The sequence below is a fragment of the Canis lupus genome, chromosome 6, assembly GCF_011100685.1.
Source record: "Canis lupus familiaris isolate Mischka breed German Shepherd chromosome 6, alternate assembly UU_Cfam_GSD_1.0, whole genome shotgun sequence".
Lineage (NCBI taxonomy): Eukaryota > Metazoa > Chordata > Mammalia > Carnivora > Canidae > Canis > Canis lupus.
The window spans coordinates 13,980,109-13,993,270 of record NC_049227.1 but is presented as its reverse complement, the minus strand read 5'-3'; the positions used below and the strand labels follow the sequence as shown (position 1 = coordinate 13,993,270).

General features: G+C 36.5%; 1 non-coding gene across 1 annotated transcript; it reads left to right on the top strand.

Moving 5' to 3' along the window:
- Window positions 1–874: 874 nt before the first annotated feature.
- LOC119872444 lies at window positions 875–1,009 on the top strand. Its single transcript, XR_005361519.1, has one exon. It is a non-coding gene; the product is annotated as a U4 spliceosomal RNA (small nuclear RNA).
- The last annotated feature ends 12,153 nt before the right edge of the window (window positions 1,010–13,162 follow it).

Here is a 13,162-nt window from a genome sequence, read left to right as displayed (position 1 = left end):
ATAGATTGGGGTTTGAGTCCTGGCTCTTACACACTTGTTATGTGACCTTGAGCAAGCTTCTACAGAGGTCAGTTTCTCTAGAAGCTTTTCTTCTTCATCTGTTGAATGGGGATATTAGAAGTGCATGGAGGCAGGGCTCAGTGGATTAAGTGTCTTACTTTGATTTCAGCTCAAGTTATGATCCCAGGATCATAAGATGGAGCCCTGTTTTTAGCTCTGTGCTTAGCATCGAGTCGGCTTGAGGATTCTCTCTTCTCCTCCCTCTGTTCCTCCCCCTTCCCTCTCTAAAAAGAAAATAAATGAGGATAATATTTGTACGTAATATATAAATATAAATGAAAATTGCATAGCTGAGTCTAGCCCGTACTAAGTGCCAGTAAATCATCAGACAATCATGATTATTACTACAGGAGTCTTTGTAACCTCTGGTTTTCTAAAGTGAGTGAGTTTTCTGTGCATGTTTAAACTATTTTACCTTTAAGGAAAAAATGATGGGCTTAGGCCTTGTGAGCCCTCATCTCTGCTTGTCTCTCCTGTAATGCCAGTCTTCCCCTATGTTTTTCCATGTTAGTGTCTGATTTTAACACATTTCTTCCGTAACTGGCTATACGAGGAGGATCTAATACAATGCTGACCTCAGCACCTGGACTGGCTTCTTTGACACATTCCAGGCATGTGGGCCCCATCTTTCTCCTTTAATCTCACTCCAGGCACCTGTAAGCTCAGGGCCATGTCCTCCATCTCAGAGTGCCAAGTGGATATAATATGTTCTTACTTTTAATCTCTCCTTTTTCCACAGCTGTAACCTAAAAACATTCATCCTCCTTTAGGGTGTTTTAACTGTGTCTTAACCAGTCACTTAAATATTTTGTGTAGCTTTGCACAGTGGCAGTATCGTAGCCAATGAGGTTTATCCGAGACGCAATTATTGCTAATTAAATATTTTGTGTACTTATTTCTGAATACTGTTACACTAACACATCTTTCTCTGACTAAAATATACACATTTCAAGTATATAAAATCATTTTTTAAAACATTTTATTTATTTATTCATGAGAGACACACACAGAGAGAGGCAGAGACATGGGCAGAGGGATAAGCAAGCTCCATGCAGGAAGCCCGATGTAGGACTCGATCCTAGGACTCTTGGGATCACTCCCTGAGCCAAAGGCAGATGCTCAACCGCTGAGCCACCCAGGCATCTCTAAAATAATTTTTTGGGACAGAGGAGCTTTTGCTTTCCATTGTTAGTAAGATAGTAAACTTAAAACTTGACATGACTTTTCATTCTCTTTTCTTTTATGTATTTTTATTTATTTATTTTAAGAGAGCACAATGAAGGAGTGGAGGCAGCAGAGGAGCAGAAGGAGAAAGAATCTTAAGCAGGTTCCATGCCCAAATGCAGAGCCTGGTGTGGGACTTGAACTGAGGACCCCAAGATGATGACCTGAACCAAAATCAGGAGTCAGACACCTAATCCACGGAGCCACCCAGGCATGCCTAGAAAAGCTATGCTTTTAAAGCCAACATTTATAATATACAATAAATATTTGCTTAATACGATTCATAGTATGTTTTTAACATTCTATAAAGTATCTTGGTCGAAATACATTTCAGTTTTATGTGACTTATTTCCCAGTTCCATGTTTTTATAGCAAATTTTTACAGAATATATCATGACTTTATATTGTATGTTAAATTAGCTCTTATCTGGAGGAAAATGTTTGTGATTTTTTTCCTTTAGAATTTTCCATCAAACTATAGTTTATATTGAGTGTTTAAAAAAATAATATATCCTCTGTGACTTAGGCTAACATTTTGCTAGCTGGTAGTATGCTTGAGGAAGACCTATGAAAAGGGAATGCACACACTCTTAGAAGCATTAAGAGTCAGAAATTTGAGTGTGGTGGAGCTAATTTTATAAAAGAGGCTGCTGCTGGAGAACTTCCCAGTGCAAATTGGAGTTTAGTCTCCACTCAGAGTGATCACTGGAATTCTGAGGACATCGCTTCTCAGCCTTTTGACTAAGATCAAGTGTGGAATTCTGAGGACAGATACTCAGAACTTTTTGATTGATGATATGGGCTGGCTTTTGTGGTGAAGCAGAGGCTCTCATGTCTAGTTTGTCACCTTTGATGACCAATGACATTCTCTAGAGGTTGTCATAATTCTTTCCAGTATTATAACCCATACAAATCCAACTAGGATTTTCTATGTAGAGTATCATGTCATCGGCGAAGAGGGAGAGTTTGACTTCTTCTTTGCAAATTTGAATGCCTTTAATGTCTTTTTGTTGTCTGATTGCTGAGGCTAGGACTTCCAGTACTATGTTGAACAGCAGTGGTGAGAGTGGACATCCCTGTCTTGTTCCTGATCTTAGGGGAAAGGCTCCCAGTGCTTCCCCATTGAGAATGATATTTGCTGTGGGCTTTTCATAGATGGCTTTTAAGATGTCGAGGAATGTTCCCTCTATCCCTACACTCTGAAGAGTTTTGATCAGGAATGGATGCTGTATTTTGTCAAATGCTTTCTCTGCATCCAATGAGAGGATCATATGGTTCTTGGTTTTTCTCTTGCTGATATGATGAATCACATTGATTGTTTTATGGGTGTTGAACCAGCCTTGTGCCCCAGGGATAAATCCTACTTGGTCATGGTGAATAATTTTCTTAATGTACTGTTGGATCCTATTGGCCAGTATCTTGTTGAGAATTTTTGCATCCATGTTCATCAGGGATATTGGTCTGTAATTCTCCTTTTTGGTGGGGTCTTTGTCTGGTTTTGGAATTAAGGTGATGCTGGCCTCATAGAACGAATTTGGAAGTACTCCATCTCTTTCTATCTTTCCAAACAGCTTTAGGAGAATAGGTATGGTTTCTTCTTTAAACGTTTGATAAAATTCCCCTGGGAAGCCATCTGGCCCTGGACTCTTGTGTCTTGGGAGGTTTTTGATGACTGCTTCAATTTCCTCCCTGGTTATTGGCCTGTTCAGGTTTTCTATTTCTTCCTGTTCCAGTTTTGGTAGTTTGTGGCTTTCCAGGAATGTGTCCATTTCTTCTAGATTGCCTAATTTATTGGCGTATAGCTGTTCATAATATGTTTTTAAAATCGTTTGTATTTCCTTGGTGTTGGTAGTGATCTCTCCTTTCTCATTCATGATTTTATTAATTTGAGTCTTTTCTCTCTTCTTTTTAATAAGGCTGGCTAATGGTTTATCTATCTTATTAATTCTTTCAAAGAACCAACTCCTGGTTCTGTTGATCTGTTCCACAGTTCTTCTGGTCTCGATTTCGTTGAGTTCTGCTCGAATCTTTATTAACTCCCTTCTTCTCTTGGGTGTAGGATCTAATTGCTGTTTTTTCTCTAGCTCCTTTATGTGTAAGGTTAGCTTTTGTATTTGAGTTCTTTCCAGTTTTTGAATGGATGCTTGTATTGGCAGAATTAATATTGTGAAAATGTCAATGTTACCCAGGGCAATATACACGTTTAATGCAATCCCTATCAAAATACCATGGACTTTCTTCAGAGAGTTAGAACAAATTATTTTAAGATTTGTGTGGAATCAGAAAAGACCCCGAATAGCCAGGGGAATTTTAAAAAAGAAAACCATATCTGGGGGCATCACAATGCCAGATTTCAGGTTGTACTACAAAGCTGTGGTCATCAAGACAGTGTGGTACTGGCACAAAGACAGACACATAGATCAATGGAACAGAATAGAGAACCCAGAAGTGGACCCTGAACTTTATGGTCAACTAATATTCGATAAAGGAGGAAAGACTATCCATTGGAAGAAAGACAGTCTCTTCAATAAATGATGCTGGGAAAATTGGACATCCACATGCAGAAGAATGAAACTAGACCACTCTCTTTCACCATACACAAAGATAAACTCAAAATGGATGAAAGATCTAAATGTGAGACAAGATTCCATCAAAATCCTAGAGAAGAATACAGGCAACACCCTTTTTGAACTCAGCCACAGTAACTTCTTGCAAGATACATCCACGAAGGCAAAAGAAACAAAGCAAAAATGAACTATTGGGACTTCATCAAGATAAGAAGCTTTTGCACAGCAAAGGATACAGTCAACAAAACTCAAAGACAACCTACAGAATGGGAGAAGATATTTGCAAATGGCATATCAGATAAAGGGCTAGTTTCCAAGATCTGTAAAGAACTTATCAAACTCAACACCAAAGAAACAAACAATCCAATCATGAAATGGGCAAAAGACATGAAGAGAAATCTCACAGAGGAAGACATAGACATGGCCAACATGCACATGAGAAAATGCTCAGCATCACTTGCCATCAGGGAAATACAAATCAAAACCACAATGAGATACCATCTCACACCAGTGAGAATGGAGAAAATTAACAAGGCAGGAAACAACAAATGTTGGAGAGGATGCGGAGAAAAGGGAACCCTCATACACTGTTGGTGGGAATGTGAACTGGTGCAGCCACTCTGGAAAACTGTGTGGAGGTTCCTCAAACAGTTAAAAATATACCTGCCCTACGACCCAGCAATTGCACTGTTGGGGATTTACCCTAAAGATACAAATGCAATGAAACGCCGGGACACCTGCACCCCGATGTTTATAGCAGCAATGGCCACGATAGCCAAACTGTGGAAGGAGCCTCGGTGTCCAACGAAAGATGAATAGATAAAGAAGATGTGGTTTATGTATACAATGGAATATTACTCAGCTATTAGAAATGACAAATACCCACCATTTGCTTCAACGTGGATGGAACTGGAGGGTATTATGCTGAGTGAAGTAAGTCAGTCGGAGAAGGACAAACATTATATGTTCTCATTCATTTGGGGAATATAAATAATAGTGAAAGGGAATATAAGGGAAGGGAGAAGAAATGTGTGGGAAATATCAGAAAGGGAGACAGAACGTAAAGACTGCTAACTCTGGGAAACGAACTAGGGGTGGTAGAAGGGGAGGAGAGCAGGGGGTGGGAGTGAATGGGTGACGGGCACTGGGTGTTATTCTGTATGTTAGTAAATTGAACACCAATAAAAAATAAATTAAAAAAAAACAAATCCAACTAGGAATAAAATTATTTAAACCAAAAATGAAAAATTTTGGAGAAATGGGTATAGAAAACAGTGAAAACCTCAGCATAATTTGAGATTTCAGCAGTTGAATACTGAAGTTGAGAGGTATTTCTGGTAGAGATACTCTCTTGTCCTAACCATTGGTTTTTCTTATTATTTAATACCTATAAAAGCTTTTCTTTCTTCTTTGCATGGCTTTACATCCCTCTAATTGCTGAATTTTGTGTAATGTTGAGTTATTGGTGGGATCAAGCTCTTTATGTACTGTAAACATACTCTTCCTGATTAATTACTTTTTGGAGAGCGGGAAGTTCCATAAAGGAAGGTAGATCTGTATTCTCTTAGTGCTTATCTGACCATTCAGGCAGACTTGGAAGGTCTGGAAAGAGTGTCTGTTGAACCAGTTTAGGGCATTATATTGGTGTTAGTAGAGATTTTACAGCTTATGAATACAGCATTTCAGGGAGTCAACACTGAGTTATTCATTGGTCTAAAATCCTAACCAACTGTAGGAATTTAGAAGAGGATTTACTAACCACACCTGAGACGTGCTCATGTGACCAAATCCTTTGTGAATAAAAGGTGCTATACTAATTTTCCATCACTCTGTTTCTCTGGACTGATAGTAAAGCACAGACATGATCCCTTTGAATGCTACTTCAGGAGGTGGTGGTTTTTCTCTCCTCAAATGGACAACTCTAAGAAGATGAGGTTTTGTTACTAGCTCTGCCTTGGCTTCTACTCTTATCATTGGAAACACTGGGACATTAAACTCTTGGGAAACTTTACTTTGTTTAGTTCATGGGATAGGAAGAGCCTTAGTGCCATTAAGCAAATTCTTAGCTTTACATGGTAGTTCTGGGAGCTGTGTTCTACAGGATATGGATGCAGATGTTGACCTTACAATGAGGCCCTGGACGTACTTCCCAAAATACTGATAGAAAGTACAACACCGAATCACTCTTTGTGATACTGGAGAAATGCTGGGTGCTTACCTGGAGAACATTATTCTGTCACGGGGGTTCTGATCTAGTTTATGTCCTAACAAGTATTTGATTGGGTTGTGTCTTACCATTTGGGTTCTATAGCTTAGGCTGTGAGCTCAGTCTTACAGTTTTTTTTTGTCAGGTTTTCTCATCTTCATCCACTCTTATCTCAGAATGCATGAGTATATCTTTTTTGAGCCATGTTCCATAGCCACAGTTCATATGAAATTGCTTGTCATTCTCGCTTATCATTTAAAATAATAACTGACTCCTTTCTCTTGTGGCATTTGCTTATAATGGCAGAGCTATCCAAATGATTATGATAATCTGTCAAGAGAATTGCACAAAGTATCCTCCCACTCCTTTCTCCAAAGCCAAGTTGAATTGAACAACATAAAGGGAATTATCATACCTAAGGATTTTGACTAATCTACTATGTGTTAGATTTATACCAAATGACTGGAAGTATTGAGTTTTTGAAATTGGAAATATTTATACACCATCCATGGTAAACATGTAGTTCTTTTTTATTAGTGTCTTTTTTTCTAGTTCTTTTGATAAATAGGCTGTAAAAATCTCTTTTTACACACATACACACACACACACATCATGTGTACATTTGAAAAAATACATATAGTTAGTAAATAAGACTTTAAGGAAAGATATCAGAATGTTAATAAATGTGATTATACCCGGGTGGTAGAATTTGGAGTACTTTCTACTTTGTTCTGTACTTCTTGGGGAACGTGTTGTTTTTATGATCAATAAAAATATTTTTTCTTTAATAAGAACTGTTTATAATAGAAAAAATGCTTTTAAAATTTGCTATTAAAGACAGTAAAATTTGTATATGGATCAACATTTAAATTGGAGTTAAATACCACTTACATTTCTCAAGAAGAGGAAAATATTTTTATTCCTGTAATTAAGAGACCTACTGATGGTGTTTAAAAATTGTTGTTCACTGTACTTTTGATATACGTAAAAACTGTACCTGGTCAAATAGCTATCTAATAGGTTTTTGGGAAAAAGAGCTAGATATTCCTTCACCTGAGTGAATTTGTCTGCTTTCAGCTAATTTTCATAGTAAATTCTTTTAAATTTGGTATCTATTACTGAAATAGAATAGAAATCATAGCTTATCTTTGCAAGGTTTTTTTAAGCACAAAGTTTGTCGAAACCTTTAAGAATTTGTCTTATAACCAATTTTTTCATTAATGATTTCTTTCTACATTTTTTGAACTTATAATTTGAGCTAGGATTAAAAATGAACATAATTTTATGTTGTGTTTTAAATTGGACAGTATTTAATTAAAACTTTTTCTCTAGGGACACCTGAGTGGCTCAGTGTTTGAGCGTCTGCCTTCAGCTCAGGGCATGATCCTGGAGTCCCCAGATCAAGTTCCGCATCGGGCTCCCTGCAAGGATATGCTTCTCCCTCTATGTCTCTGCCTCTCTTTCTTTCTATGTCTTTCATGAATAAATAAATAAAATCTTTTTTCAAAAAAAAATATCCTTTTCTCTAAATGAAAATTTCTTTCTTTCCCAAAGAAAAAGACCTTATCTATTAGCTTATGCACTGGAACATTGCTTGAAGAAATCTGAAAATGCATCACAAAGTTATCAGATCTTGCTTTTATATAGTTTTAAGCTTTCTAGAGTTTCTAATTGTCATATGTAGGTGATGTAATTATTACTGTTATTGTATTTCTTTAATGAGGATTTAAGCAGTTCCCTGACTCAGACATTTATAATGTAATCTAAGAAATGAATATGTATCTTAGTATTTTTTTTTAAGATTTTATTTATTTATTCATAGAGATGCAGAGAGAGAGAGAGAGAGAGAGAGAGAGGCGCTAAACCGCTGCGCCACCGGGGCTGCCCATGTATCTTAGTATTTTTGAATGGAAGAAATAAAGTACAGAGAAATCATTAGTTCAAATTGGGAAAAAGTTCAGGTATATATATATATACATGTATCTACATACATACATATATATATATATATATATATATATATATATATATATATATATTGAACATTCCTTTATTCCTACTTCATGTAAGACATTCTTGTCCAGGACAAGCATATTTTCTTTTACTAGTGTAACACAGTAAATACTGTGCCCAATACATGTCTTCTGAAAGGATATAAATAGAAGTTGGTTGATATCATTTTGGGGGATAACTCTACACAATTGGGGCTTTTCTCTGGTAACATGAAGTTACAGAATAACTTATTAACAATACAGTTGTTAGGTTTAAGGAAAATTTTTTATGATAATGTACAGGCTGGTTTTAAATTAGGAATTTTGCATCAGTTAAGTGATTTCATCAGATATTCTTTAGTAGAATAGAACTGAAGATGTGCAGTGAGTAGCATTAGGTTACTTATTTCAGTATTTTTGAGTATTTATGAAGAGTTTGTCTATTTCATTGTGATTTAGTTTTCTAGTCAGGGCTTATTTCTAGCCTGGTTTAAAGGAAGTTTTTTTTTTTTTTTTTTTTTTTTTTTTTTTTTTTGTGAGTGAATGCCATGCTTTTCCTTATCCATTGACCTTTCTGAAGACTTTATATTCTCCATTTAATGCTTAATTATTTAAGGATTCTCTGAGCAGTTTGCTTGAAGTCTGTTTTTCCCTCTTAACCATTGACAGCAAAACACATCTGCCTGAGTGAGGCCCCTTTGATCTTCAGAGAGCTTTATCTAAAGGGAGATTAAAAAGAAGTCTGTCAGGCATTTTCCCAAAGAAATTGAAAATGCTTCCTGAGATTTCAGATCAGGTGAAGCTGCTTCTCTGAATTAAGAAGTGGGAAAATAACTATGTTGATCAGTGGTTTAATCATAGGTTAAAGATTTCAGAAATTTGGTTTACTTGGTATGAGGGAATATTTTTTGTTTCACAGATTTCAGGCAAAAATACTAATGACCAGAAGCAACTTCTGCCCATTAATTTTACCATTATTTTAATATTACTAGTGTCTCTGGAGAAGAAATGAATGAAGTTCTGTTTGTTCTCTGTCTTGTTGGGGCCTAGCTAGCATCACGGAAGGAATTTTTAACTGTTCTTTTCTGAATCTAGGGTTTAAATGATTTCTGAGATGTATATGCCAACCCCCTCCCTCCTTTTATACATACACACGCACACACTCACACTCAAACACACACGTGCACACACATGCAGTGCTTATTTTGAGCCAGGCTCTGGATTTGTACTCTTTACTAGGAACAAACCTAACAGCTGTAGGATCTGATATGCCGTGGGCTTCAGAGAAAGTCGATGTACTATCCTTATCTAGGATAGTATATGTATATGTATATATAGCGATGTACAACTATTTAAAGATCTCTCGAAGGGCTTCACTTTCATTAAAAAACACAAAATCTCTACTCAAACTAAATTGAATTCCTGATTTACTATTAATTTCAATCTTTTAAAAAATTAGAGATTAAGAACAGCTAATGAAATTAATTTATAACCTATAATATGTCTGTAAAAAGTCTGCTTTGAACCGCTGAGTCAGTCAGTGAGAAAACCTTGAGGAGAAAGAAAAACCTGTAGGCGGTACAATGGAAACTCTTAATTGAAGTTTGGAGATGTGGAAGGAGAAGAGGCAACAAGAAAGTCTAACGCATGGTTACAGTTTGATTTCTGAAATGAATGGTTGAAAGGGCACAGAAAATAAGGAGCTGGTCAGAGAATCAAACTTTCCAAATTTCTTTTCAGAAATTCCAAGCTTTTATGAAATTTTGAGAAGGTAGCTTAGCCTTGTGTTTTTTAAGCTACTTGGAAGAAAATATCATATAAATGCAAATTTCTGCTATAATCATTTATTTACCTTGTATTATGTGCTTAAAGAGTTGGTGGATCCAGAAGCTGTTTAATATACAGAGCATTGCCTATAAAGTATTCCTTTATCACATAAATAGTTTGTTGTATTCGATAAGAAACTACCTTTCTTTCTCCCTCCTCATTTTCACCCCCTGAGTAATCTCTGAGTTGACCAGAAAGACCCTGTCAACATCTGGCAATTATTCTATCTACTTGAGGACTATTGGAATATGGGACTTGAGTTGCTATGAGTTGATAACATTTTGATGTCCTTCATTTCATTAATTAGTTTAGGAAAACCATTTGGATTTCATATACAAGTGCTTGCTAATTACTTGAGTCATGAGAAGACTGAGAGAGGTCCAAGTGTCCTATTAATTCCTTTGAGTCTGAAAATTTTCTCATAATTGGTTTGGCAAGAAGAATAAGTGAGATTAGTTGCTAATGAGGAGATAAATATGTAATTTTAGCATGATGTAAAGCTGTGTTTGTCAGTAAGTGGTATTAGGAACTTAGATTATTTTTATTAGACCTTGTTTCTTTCTGCAAAATCATTATCATCTCCTGATATTGTAAATTGGGTTATTTCTCACCGTTATTTTCAATATGTGTTAATCCTCAAACTACAGGTACTTAAAACCTTGTTAATTAAGGAGTCATTAATAAAGTTAGCAATATGAGCAGTCAGTTTGTGTTCTTCAACTAATTCAGATGAAATTCAATTTGGCATATTTATGTTATGTTTTCAATTTGACTAAAATATTTAAAGGAAGTGAGGAAAAAATGCTGTTTACACAGACAAGATCAGTGTGTGTTCAAGTAGACTGATAATGTAAAGACAGATAAAATACTTTTAGTAGGCAAGAACAAAATAAGCTTTGTATAGTGTAACTTTTTATAGTCCATTTGACTTTTTGTTCTTAGTGCACAACTGGCCTGGTTCACCTTCATTCACCAAACCTCACTGGTAATATGCAGTTTCTCTGCAACAAATATTGAAGTATGTTGCATTTGGTTTGTGGAAAGGGCTTATTTTCCTCTTAAAAAAGCCAAACTCTAAATCCTAAATAACCACAGTCACTGTTACTTGAAGCATGTACTGTATTCCTGAGTCAGTTTCTCACTTTTGTAATCTTCATGTCCTGAATTTTTGCTTCTGCAAAAGAAGTGGTATCATTACATTGTACGCAAATGCTTCCTCATCCTCTGTCTCAGGCTTCTGCCCCACTGTGTTTTGGGTTAGTAAATCTATAGTTCTATCCAGTACTTTTGGTTGGCAAAAAAAATTATAAATATTATTTTGCGTCTTGTGTTTTGAGATACCCTCAGAACTCCATGGTTAGCCATAATTTTTTTTTTTCCTCTTGCTGCAGGTAGAGGGGTTATAAAGGAACAGTTCAGTTTCTACATGTTACACATTTGGCACAAATTTCATTTGGGCATCTGGCATGTGCCTGTTATGTTGCTAGACAGTGTAAAGGAAATGAAAATGTTTAGTGATTTTTCTTCTGAGGAGATGCGCTATCTAGTTAGAGTGATGAGGCTGATAACTTAGGGAATGATACAAGACAAAGGTAATATGTATGTTTTAAAAGAACAAATATCTATGATTATTTGTTAAACCTTCACAAAATATATTGTAACTGATAGTTATTAATTCTGTACTTAAAAATGGTTATTTCCCCATGATGAAGCCTTGAAATAAATGGGATACTACTCTGAAATTTTTCAAAGATTTATTTTTTTATTTTAGAGTGGGAGAGAGAGTCTTAGACTCCATGCTGAGTATGGAGCTGGATGCAGGCTCACTCTGGAAAACCTGAGATCATGATCTGAGCTAAAACCAAGAGTCAGATGTTCAACTGACTGCACCACTCAGGTGCTCCTACCCTTTAAATTTTAAAGAAAGTGAATCTCTATTTCATTAAAGTTTATGGAGCACCAGAAACCTTTCAGAATTTAAAACTTCAGCCTGAATTACTCAATGTCTATTTGAAGAAACTGAGGCAAGTGACTTGTTCAAGTTACATACTGGATAACAGTAGTGCCAGCATTGGAACTCAGGGCGACAGCTGCACACATTGTGGTTGCTGGCAGTGCTACGGAAGATATATCTGTGAGCATGACTGATGGAAGAAAATGAAAGGCCCTTCCTTTCCTTCCCTCCTTCTCTTCTTCCTCTCTTTTCTCTTGCTACTCTCCTTTCTCCATCATCATCAGTGTCATTACTTCTTATATTTGCATGGCTCCTTTTGGCTTACAAAATATTTTCATATATACCAATATGCTGGAACATCACAGCAACTGTGAGCTAGGTCAAGATTGACTCTGATCCAAGATGAAAAGAACATAACTGCAAATCAGTGAAATAATTTGCTAAAGTAAGTGAAGCAAAATCTCAAACTGAGGTTTCGTACTCTGGGTCTTTCACCCCATCTCTCAGAAAGCTGTTGCTGCCCCAAATCCTTCCCCAAATCAGGAGAATCAATTAGAAGAACATGCAGAAGATGAGTGAAGTTGTGTGAATGCTTTTTGTAATTGAGTGGCTTGTACCTCTTAAAATGCTTTACAGTTTTACTTCATCACTACCTCTTGTAGATATGTGTTGGGGGCGTTACTAGTAGCTGCATAGCGTAAACAAAACTTTAGGCTGTTTTGAAGAATATTTGTGGAGTTTTAAACCCTGGAGGGCCCACCCCTCTCTAGATGGGACTCCTGCACTAAGTGGGATGTTGGCAATCCTAAAACAACCTCCAGAAAAGCCTTCTGAATTATACTCTACATTTCTATACACTTACTACTACATTTTCCCTGCAGCTTCAGCTACTAATATATCTTGAATTACTACTTAAACACATTTCTTTTTCTAGTTACCTTTATTCCACTTCCAGCTTCTTCCTCAACATAGAGCCCTATCTCCCAAAATAAGGTGTTCATGTATATGACACAGTGTTCAGGGAGTGTGGTAGAAATTAGGCAATCATTTTTAGACTATTGTCTTGCCTCTATTTTGCTTAGGCCATTTTTCCAAATTCTTACATATTCCTAGCCACCTTAGCAAAGAAGGAGTGCGGAAGGGATTTGGGCTTTCAGGATAGAATAGTTTGGGTTATAAGATGCCCTCCACTGTTTGCTAGCTCTGGGGCCTAAGGCAAAGGCCTTGACCTCTTTGGGCCTTAATTTTTCCTCCTATAACATGAGGTCAGTGCCTGCTGTGGGATTGTGTGAGGGTTGTCTGCCTGTCCACTTGACGTTTCCACAAGATATTT